The 9,223-nt window shown below is 41.7% G+C and overlaps 1 pseudogene; it reads left to right on the top strand.

The window, feature by feature from the left end:
- Positions 1-366: 366 nt before the first annotated feature.
- On the top strand, positions 367-1,351 carry LOC140518514 (forkhead box protein M1 pseudogene; annotated as a pseudogene).
- Positions 1,352-9,223: the final 7,872 nt, after the last annotated feature.

The following is a 9,223-nucleotide window of genomic DNA, read 5'->3' as shown; positions in this document are numbered from 1 at the left end:
GGTGAACTGGTTTAGTCAGGTCATGTATATAATGTCAAGTATGTACATTATGTGATTTATTCAGGGGATATGTGTACAACAGAGCTGGAGGCAATAATAAGTTCTTCGAGAGTGAAGATGGTTTCATTGTTTTTGTACTTGTATCTCTGATTGCACAACATGAGAGACACTGGCACAGGACCACCCAGCATGGCATGCCCATATCAGAGAAGGTGATGAGCAAAGCAGAATTGAAACAGTTCAAAAGAAATGCAATATGTGCAAATTTAGAGAACCCATCCCAAATGTTCACATGAACTACTCATGTGCGACTTGTGGTAGAGCATTCTGAGGTTGTATTGGTTTGCTCAACAAGTGTCTGGCCAAATGAAGTTGTTCAAAAAGGTGGAGGAACTGGATCTTCAGATGTTTCCAACAGACATCAAGATTACCAACCATCCCACCATGCTGAAAACTCAAGTGGTGGTAGCTGGGACCAACACAGATGTCAAGAACATCGCTGCAGCCATGACTGCCAAAGGAAAAGAAGTTGGTAGCAGTGGGTCCAACAAATTCACCCTTATCAGCAGTGGATGGGCCCCTGCCCATCCTCCTGGATCCCAAGCCCCAAACCAAGGAAATGAAGTGGCCACAAGAGCAGAAGTGATAGCTGAGATCATGAGACCAAAACCTTCAATTCAAGATGTGACCCTCCCCAGACCCATTCCAGTGGGTGATGGGAACTGGAGGGCTGTGCTGGATTATAGCCAATATTCAGTGATCAGGAAAGATGAGTTTTAATGGACTGGATTCCTGATGCATTAAGCAAGAGATAGAGAAGAAGGAGAATCAGCATCTGGAGCCAAGTCAAGGTGGAAGAATCCCTGGCTGCATCAGCCTCCTGGAAGGACTCTATATTGGAAAGACCATCTTATTCATATATGATCATGATTCAGTTTGCCATCAACAACACTGAGCGGAAACACATGACCTTGAAAGATATCTGTACCTGAACTGAGGATCACTTTCCCTACTTGAAGTACATTGCCAAATGGGGCTGGAAGAATTCCTTCCACCACAATCTTTCTGTACATGACATGTTTGTTCAGAAGACATCTGCCAATGACAGGGTCTCCTGTTGGACCATCCACCTTGATGTCAATCACTACTTTACACTGGACCAGGTGTTTAAGCCACTGGACCCAGGCTCTACATCCTTATCTTAGCACTTGGAATCACAACAGAAATGATCCATCTCTGACCTCCTCAGAAACCTGAGTGTCAAAGCTGAGTCTCCTTGAGTGCACAATGGAAGATGAAGCCACTACTCCCATTGGTCCGAACAGCCACAGTCAGGTGCATTGCAACTTAACTCTAATATAGTGAGGCCATTTTGGTCCTCTTCCAGAACAAAGGACACCAACCAACCAACTTGCATCTCTAAAGCCTAGCACATAGCAAGAGTTTAATAAAGGATTATTGATTGATTAGTAGATATATATACATATCATATATTATGTAATATAAATGTTATATATTTACAAGACAGCTTGGTGGCACAGTGGATAGAGCTCTGGGCTAGGAATCATGAAGACTCATTTTTCTGAGTTCAAATATGGCTTCAGACAGTTACTAGCTATGTGACCCTGAAAAGGTCATTTAACCTGTGTAACTCAGTTTTTCGTCTGTAAAATGATCTAGAGAAAGAAATGGTAAACCATGACAGTATTTTTGCCAATAAAACCCCAGATAGGGTCATGGAGAGTGGGATGTGCCTGAAATGATTGAATAACACAAACATTATGTATGTCATTTATGTGTGGCATCATCGCAGAAATTTGAATAAGGCTCTGTGTGAACTTTAAGAAATTTCAAAGTGATCAGTTTCTCCTCCTCATTTTAATGCCAGCAAGGGCCTCTCCAAATGAGTCATTATGTGGTAACTCAGCATGTGCAATTAGAAATGGAAAAGCAAAAAACCCACACACAAGATTTGCATATCCAAGTGAGATTTATGAGAGAATACTCTTTATAGCCAACTGGAGACAGGGGAGACAGTGGGATGCTGTGGCCCTCTAAATCTATGCCTAGTTTGGAGTGATAGTATGGCATCTCTGAAAGGTGGCTTTCCCCCCTTTTGTACAGGATAAGTTCCATCTCTGGTGTGTGGTTGGGATACTTCTTCATTTTGGGGGGTTCTAGGAGGGTGATTGGTAGGGAACAGTTGTATCTGCTTCTGGTTCTATGTTTTGGGATATTTGAGCCCAGTAACTGGTTGTGGGGGATGATAATATGATATTGGCATGTTTGCAATTCTACTTGAGGTTGACTAACAATGGAGATGTGGAGGTTCTTATGTTATGACCACAGATGCTATGGGGCCATTTGAGTTAAGGTGGACACTCACCTATGAAGTTATAATTGGAGGAATTAGTCAATCAGTCAGTAAGCATTTATTAAACAACTGCTGTGTGCCACTGTACACTGATCTCAATGTGCTTAAAGTTTAATATAAGAGACAATGTACAAATGACCATATACAATCAAGCTATCTACAGGATAAGTTGGAAATAATCAGTAGAAGGAAAGCACTAGAATTAAGGGGAATAGGGAAACATTTCTTGTGGAAAGTAGGATTTTAGCTGAGACTTAAAAGAAGCCAGGGAAACCAGGAAGTGGAGATAAAGAGAGAGAACATTTCAAGCAGGGTGGACAGCCAGTGGCAATGCCTGGAAGTGGGAGATGGGATGTCTTTTTGAGGAGGAGTGAGGAGGCCAGTGTCACCGGATCACAAAGTACCTGAGCAGAGCAGGGTAAATGGTGTAAGAAAACTGGGAAGGTGGTGGAGAGGGCTACAGGTCATGAAGGGCTTTGAATACCAAATTAAAGATTTTGTATTTGATCCTGGAGGTTATAGGAAGCCACTGGAGTTTATTGAGTTGGGGAGGTAATGTGGTCATATTTGTACTTTAGGAGAATTAATTTGACAGATAAGTGAAGGATGGACTGGAGTGGAGAGTCCAGTGGCAGGAGGACCAACCATCAGGCTATTATTGCAATAGTCTAGGTGTGAGGAGATGAAGGCCTACACAGGGTGGTGGCAGAGTCAGAGGAGAGAAGTGGACAAATGCAAGAGATGATATGAAGGGAAATTGATAGGCCTTGGCAACAGATTGAATATGGAGGATGAGAGAGGATAAAGAGTCCAGGATGACGCTTAGATCATGAACCTGTGGATACTGGGAGGATGGTGGTCCCTTTGACAGTAACAGGGAAGGTTGGAAGGGACAAAGGTTTGAAGGGAAAGGTAATAAGCTAAGTTTTGAACATGTTGGGTTGAATATATGTGCAGGACATCCAGTTTAAGATATGTAATAGGTAGTTAGAGATGTGCGACTGAAGGCCAGCAGAAAGGTGAGGTCTGAACAAGTAGATCTGAGGATCATCCATAGAGAGATGATAATTTTATCAATAAGAGCACCAAGTGAAGTACTATAGAGGGAGAAGAGAAGAAGGCCCAGGATGGAGCCCTGTGGGATAACCATGGTGAGTATTTGTGATCTGGATGAACTTCTTGGACTATTTCAAGAGTTAAAGCAAAAGAAATGAAGAAGCAATTATAACTACATGCACATATAAAATAGGAGCCAATTATTTTGAGTACAAGGGTTGCCAGGAAGTATTACCTCTAAATTGGTTGGTCAGTGTCAGGGAGCTGGCCTTCAGTTAATCTCTCAAGTGAGCATCAAAAGTCATTTGTTGAAGGTGTTTGTGGTTTTTTCCCCACTGGGGATTGTATATATGAATGCCATCTCAGATTCTATAGAGGAAAGATTTTATCTAAGCCTCTAATAACCAAAGATCCTAACATGGTGGGAAAAGGTCTTATTTTGAATATAACTTCATATAATGTGCATATGTAATATCAGCACATGTACATTCTCTTTTGTTTTACATTTACTAGGTCTTGAAATTCCAAACTCTAGGAAGCAAACATATCCTTATATACATCATAAGAAAGGTAATAAATCCCACAAATTATATACTATGAATTGAGACAGTCCTAGTTTAAGGGACCCTATGATAGCTGATGAGAAGAGAAAAATGGCTGTGACTTAGAAATGCTTGTTAAGTTTTATGAATTTGTCCTTGGGTACAGCCTTGCCCATTAGGGAAGACAAGTCTCATTCTTGTCTGCCTCAGCCAGGCTCTTTTTCACTGTGTCCACCTACTTTATTAAAGTTCTCTCCCTTTTTTTCTAAACCTCTTTTCAAAAATCTTAAAGACCTCTAATTTCCTAGGATCACAGAGCTAGAAGTGGAAGGGATTACAGAGGTCATCTAGGTCAACCCTAATATTTAACAAATGAGGAAACAGAGGAAGGTCACACACCAGGCAGGTATCAGAGGTGGTATATGAATCAAGGTCCTTTGATTCCCAAGCCAGCATGTGCACCATTATATCAGAAGGATCAAACATACAATCTCTGCCCTCAACATTCCCAAGTGCAGCTTGAACCATATTAAAATAGAATTGGGAAATACTTAACAAAATAACTAAAAATACAATAAAACATAGATTATGTTAACATATGGTTTTCTAAGTCAATATGTGGCCCACCAGGATCCTTATGTACAGATTAGTGGCCCCCATTTCTATTTGAATTTGACACCACTGCACTCTACTATGTTGCTTCCCTTTCTCCCTCCCTCGCTCTCTCGCTCCCCACCTTCATTCCTTACTTCCTCTCCTCCTTCCTTACTTCCTTCTTTCCTTCCTTCTTTCCTTTCTTTCGTTATTAAACTACTCAAATATTATGGCTTCATATAGTTATTTGAATCTCATTTTCTGGGATAAAGCTGAAAATACCACATCATTTCTTTCTTCTGGAGATCTCTACATACCAGACAATATGCTAGGTGCTAGAACTATAAATAGAAAAATGAGATAGTCCTTGCCCTCAAGGAACTTACATTCTTTCTCTTTCCCCTTCCAAAGTGCAGTGGTCACTTACAGATCTTATCCCAATGCTGATTGATGTGGAAGCTTTAACCTATTCTGTGCTGGTTCCCCACTCCTTAGATAGCCCTTAGCTGATGTGGGCTCACCATATTGGTGGCAGAGTTAGTATGATGACTAAGCCCTACTGCAGCTCAGAACTCCTGAACTCAAGCAGTCTACCAGCCTCCCCCTCCCACAATAGCAGGGATTACAGACATGTTCTACCACACCTTGCCAGAAGCTTATATTCCAAAAGGGGAAGACGACACTTCTAGGGGAGTGGTGATCAGGGAAAGGGATTTTGCTCTTGGAAGTCCAAAGTGTTAGGAGTGAAGCCTCAGGTTAGTTGGTTGTTATGCCTTTTCCAGGAGCAATGACTTGATATCTATTTTCAGAGCAAAAGCAAGTGGTGGGGATATGTGGTATGTACACAATGACAGGGCAAAGATAGCAAGATGCCCATGTTGAGTAGGTCATGGTATTTTGGAGGATGGCTGGATATAATGTACAGCATGGTCTGTGTACAGATGAGTCTTAGCTACCAAACAGGATTTGGGGAATCAGGAAAATTGGGTTCTGGCTCAAGTAGCCTATCTTGACTCAATGTCCAGAGTCATCATGTATGGTCTTCACAGCAAAATGCTTTGGGTAGCAGCAACTGCTTCCTGATACCTTGTGTCAGATCAATTACAGTCAAGTACAGTACTCCACTGTAGAGCTTCTTTCTGTCATTGTCTCAAAAGTGGGGTGTCTTCTAGGGAATAGAGTCTGAGTTCCCAAGGGTCTGCCCCTCTCTTCTTGGCTTATATAACCTCTCAGTCTTCCATCATGAATCTGTGCTCATCACTAGTCTTTCAAGGACAACTGATGGAAAGGGAAAAGGGACTGGTTCAATGTGACCAATTTCACATTCACTGATGACACATCTCCTGGTAGAAGCCCCAGATGCTCTGTTCTACTTCCATTTGATTGCAGACTAATTCACTGGGCATCACAGATAGTCATCACTCTCTCCTCTGGTTGGCAGCATAGTTTCAGGGTCACTTGCATCTCCATCCACATTATTCTTCCCTCACCAATGACTCATGCTGAACTCTTAGTGTTACCCATCCAAAGATGGTGTGTCAGACAGTGTCCAAACCTGATGCTGATCAAAAATATAAGCTGATAGACTGCTGTCCCTCCATTCCATTATTCCATTCTCATTCTTTGAACTTCTCAGTGACAGCTGACTTCAAAGCCAGCAACTAGCGTTTGTATGGAATACCATGGGTCTCATTGGTAATAAGTCCTCTAATGGACAATGCAACAGGTGTCTGGTCCAAAACTACTCTCAAGTCTTCTAGACTAATACTAGTGTCCAGCATGAAGGGCTAGAATGAATCTGCACAGACCAATACTGGTACATGCATGAGGCTATTGACTATATCCTTAAAAAGGCACTTGTATTTCTCATGCCAATAATCTCCAGATTAGGGCAAAGGGCTCAGGCCTTTCTTGTCTTTCTGCTAGTTGTATATCCATATATGAGAACATTCAGTGGTTTATAAACAACTGCAGAGTTCTTTACATATTTGAGATAACAGCCACAAAATCTTAGAAAAGTACTAAATTCTGAGGTGCTTAGAATCGTCTCTAGCTGATGAGTATTTCTATTTTCTCTGAGTCAATATGTACTCCTTGTTGAGACAAAATATAACTCATATGCTTAAATTTTCTTTACAATTGGCCTTTGTTAACTGATAGAATCAGACCAGCTTCTTCCAGCTGATCAAAACTTTCACCCGTCTTTTCTTATGTTTTCCAATGTCATTGCAAAGGCAATGAGATCATTCAAGTTAGTTAATATTTCAGTGTAATTCTTGGCTCCAACTTCCTTCTCCATAAACTGTTGAAAAGTTACAGGGGCCTCTGAGTTGCCCTGGAGCATATGCTTGTTCTGGTTAGAATCAAGGTGCTCATTTGAGAGGCAGCATGGTGTAGTGGAAAGAAATATGGCTCTGGATTCAGAAAACCCTGGTTTCGGTCTTTCTCTGATCTGTACTTACTACCTGTGTGACCTTGGGAAAGTCACTTAGCTTTCCCGGATTTTTCATTTTTCTTATCTATAAAATGAGGGCTTGTATTAGAATCAGGGATGGGAAACCTGTGGCTTTGGCCTCGAGGTCACAGTTTCCTCACCCCTGTGATAATCTTTGAGATCCCTTCTAGATCTAAATCTATGATAAATGGTATATTTTCTTTGCCTTCCTCTTTCATTAGGATCTACCTAATAGTATCCCATTGGCTTTGTGTGTGTGTATGTGTTCATCCTTCATTGTCCAAGAAGACCATGCCATCAGGGAAATGATGACATGACTTGCACTTGACTTTGTTTTGAGTGAGGGAGGGCTGTACAGGTCACCAGCCTCACTTCTCCTCCAGAGCCATCTGAATCCAGTGAGCAGATATTCATCAGGATCACTGGAAATGACCCAGGATGAGGCAATTGGGGTTGAGTGACTTGCTCAAGGTCACACAGCTAGTGAGTGTCAAGTGTCTGAGGTGAGATTTGAACTCAGGTCCTCCTGACTCCTGCACTGGTGCTCTATCCACTGCACCACCTAGCTGCACCCCCCCCCCGCATTGGTTAAATTCAATACAGAATACCACTGGTTGGACATCTTGAACTTTTGGCACAGGGTACTGCTTATATACACCTGGATCTCTAATGAACAAATTATTTATTAAGCACCTACCATGTAGCAGGCACCATTCTAGGTGCTGTGGGGATACAAGTACAAAGAATGAAACAATTCCTTTTCATAAAAACTTATACTCCAATGGGGGTGAAAAGTCCATATATAATTATATGTAACATTAATGTGAAGTAAATAAATACAAACATATATAAAGTAGTGGAATACAAGATAGTTTGGGAAGCAGTGCAAGGGGATGAACCTTGAGGAGCATCTTAAAGGAAGAAGTGAGTCATATAGACTGCTCGTCTCTGAGATGATACCACTAATCAGTAATTCTTTTAGATTTCTTCTGAGATCTTTCAGGATATATAAGGGAGTCTTAAAATCATAGGAACCAGTGAGGTGGATTTTGTGAGTTGTTCCTTAATCATATCCATGGGTGTGCTGGAGCCAGCTCATACCAGCTCCCAACACACAATTGTTAAAATTGCAATGTGTCAGAAATTGGCAAATACTACAGATCTGGACCAAATATGTGTGACCAAATACGCTGATGGCCACATGCACCTCATCCCCACCATGACCAAGAAGATGAAGGATTCTCTGGCATCTATTGCAAAATAGAGTCATTGTCAGTAGTCATCTGGGGTGGGAGAATGGGTCTATTTGTAAAAATGTATGGAAATTTTTGCCTTTCAGTGAAAATGTAAGAATGAAGAAATTGAGGTTGGTAGCAAGTTTAAGAATACCTTTATGGGAATTTCACATCTGCCTCTGGACTCTGTGGATTCCATTCTATGTTTTAGCCCATAGGTGAAGAAATGGAAGAAATTGGTGCTCATCTCTGGATTGAAGGTAGTCTGGAGAGCTAATAGTACCCAGGCCCATCCCTTTGGGGAAGATGACCCTTAACAGCTTTCAGCTGGTTCAGAGATAGTCCATTCCTAGAAGCTGGAATAAACGTTTTGGTTTATAGGTATTAGCAGTTATTCTCCCCAACCTACCTCCCATCTGGTATAAATCCCTGACGTAGCTGTCCACTTTTGTTTGCTGCCAACTTCACATCCACTTGGTTGAACCATTTCCCATACACCAGAAAACAGCAGCCATGAATTCACTACTGACTGGAAAAGAGAAACACAGTTGTGCTTTTCTCCCCAGTATAAGAACTGGCATTCAGAACGGAGTCTGAGGAAAGACTTTTCTTTTGATGAAGACAGGGCTCAAGCCAGCTTTCACTGGGACACCAAGCAAGATCATAAATGGGAAATCTCCCACCAGGCATATGAAGCTCAGGTTCCTTCACAGTGACTTTTCTAGGACTGCTGCTCAGGTTACTTTGCCTTGCCCTTCTGGAAGGTACTACAGGATCAACACTTCAGTTAGTGTTTTTTGAGACTAACGTGAAACAGTTTTGAGTTAAGGCCAAAGAAAGCCTCTCTTTGCTTACAGAACAGTCTTAAGCCTCTTGCTTGATGGAATGGTAGATGACTGGTTTGGGTCAGTTAGTTTTCCCCAAAGCAGAGGAAGATGTGATACCTGACCCTGATCCTGCTCATTTG

This window comes from Notamacropus eugenii, chromosome 1, assembly GCF_028372415.1.
Source record: "Notamacropus eugenii isolate mMacEug1 chromosome 1, mMacEug1.pri_v2, whole genome shotgun sequence".
Lineage (NCBI taxonomy): Eukaryota > Metazoa > Chordata > Mammalia > Diprotodontia > Macropodidae > Notamacropus > Notamacropus eugenii.
The sequence above is the reverse complement of the archived record's forward strand: the minus strand, read 5'-3'. Positions and strand labels throughout refer to the sequence as shown.